The following is a 1,253-nucleotide window of genomic DNA, read 5'->3' as shown; positions in this document are numbered from 1 at the left end:
TCAGTCTTTGCTTAGACACCACTTTCTCAGTGAGTCAGTCCTGTCAACTACTGCCTCTTCCCCTTCACTGTTTATTTTCTCTATAGCCATTATCCCCATTTGGCAAACTAACATATATTATGTGTTCATTTGTCTCACGCAACTAGCATATAATCTCCCTGAGGGCAGTGAGCTTTGTAGGGCTATATGGTTCACAGCTGAAGCCTGAAGCATTTACAGTAGCACCTGGTGTGATATAGGCACTCAATACATATATTTGAAATGATAACGAATCAACACACGTATCCCAAGTATCTGGTGTACATAAGACCCTGATAACCTGAGTCTGAAAACCTCTTTCATTTCAGGCCTGTGGTGGTGTGGGAGCAGGTGTGCCCCAGGGCATGGACAGGAAGGTTGGAACCTGTGTCACGGAGCAGGAGCAGAGCGAGGTGCGTGCCTCCTTACCGCTTTGGTGCACTGGACGTCCTTCCCCAGCAGCCAGTTGAGCTCCAGGTTGCCCTCGCCCTGGTAGCAGGACTGCAGGCGCTCCTTGATCTGCAAGTTGATGGCCCGGATGGGGAAGGCACACAGGGCAGAGTCATCGGGCGGGTGGTGATACTGCTTCTGCCCTTTGGAGAAGATGGCGAAGAGTACATCATCCTGGCTGGTGATATTGAAGGCCTGGGCCAGCGAGTCCCCAGGCTTGGCCAGGTAAGCAGCCTGCAGGAGGCGGTATTCCACCCCGGCCCGGGTGCAGCCGAAGGGCAGGGACACATATGAGTGGAACTTGGGGTCATCCTTGCAAAGCCGCACGATGCGTGAGGTGTAGAAGAGGTCTCCAGCGGAGTTGATGGCCACACCCTCGGGGTCTCGGGCTGGACAGTGAGAAAGTAGACAAAGCCCCACTAGCAAAGCCATAGATGTAGAAGATGTCAAAGTGGGAGACCAGAGCCAGGGTGTCTGAAGGGATCTTGATGAGGGAGGAGACGAAATCGCTGTGTAGCTCATAGTCGAGCATGGCTGAGGACTCAGGGTCTCGGGGCAGCTTCCGGCTGGACAGGGTTGGGAAGTAATCCTGCTTCCCATCAACGGCTGTGCCGATGAAGAGCTTGCCGTCCTCACCCTCGGAGCGCACAATCACCCCATACATGGTGCCCGTCTTGTTGACGCTGGACAGGTAGTGCTCCTTCTTGTGGGACGGCTCCACCAGGATGAAGAGGTCATCCAGCCGCAGCAGCTTGCAGACCCCCTGGTAGAGGCTCCCACAGGCC

The 1,253-nt window shown here is 54.7% G+C and overlaps 1 pseudogene; it reads right to left on the bottom strand.

Moving 5' to 3' along the window:
• Positions 1–353: 353 nt before the first annotated feature.
• On the bottom strand, positions 354–1,249 carry LOC108526018 (plexin-A2 pseudogene; annotated as a pseudogene).
• Between the last annotated feature and the right edge of the window lie 4 nt (positions 1,250–1,253).

The sequence above is a fragment of the Rhinopithecus bieti genome, unplaced genomic scaffold (genome assembly GCF_001698545.2).
Source record: "Rhinopithecus bieti isolate Rb0 unplaced genomic scaffold, ASM169854v2 scaffold_62166, whole genome shotgun sequence".
NCBI lineage: Eukaryota > Metazoa > Chordata > Mammalia > Primates > Cercopithecidae > Rhinopithecus > Rhinopithecus bieti.
This window is presented reverse-complemented; position numbering and strand designations above follow the sequence as displayed.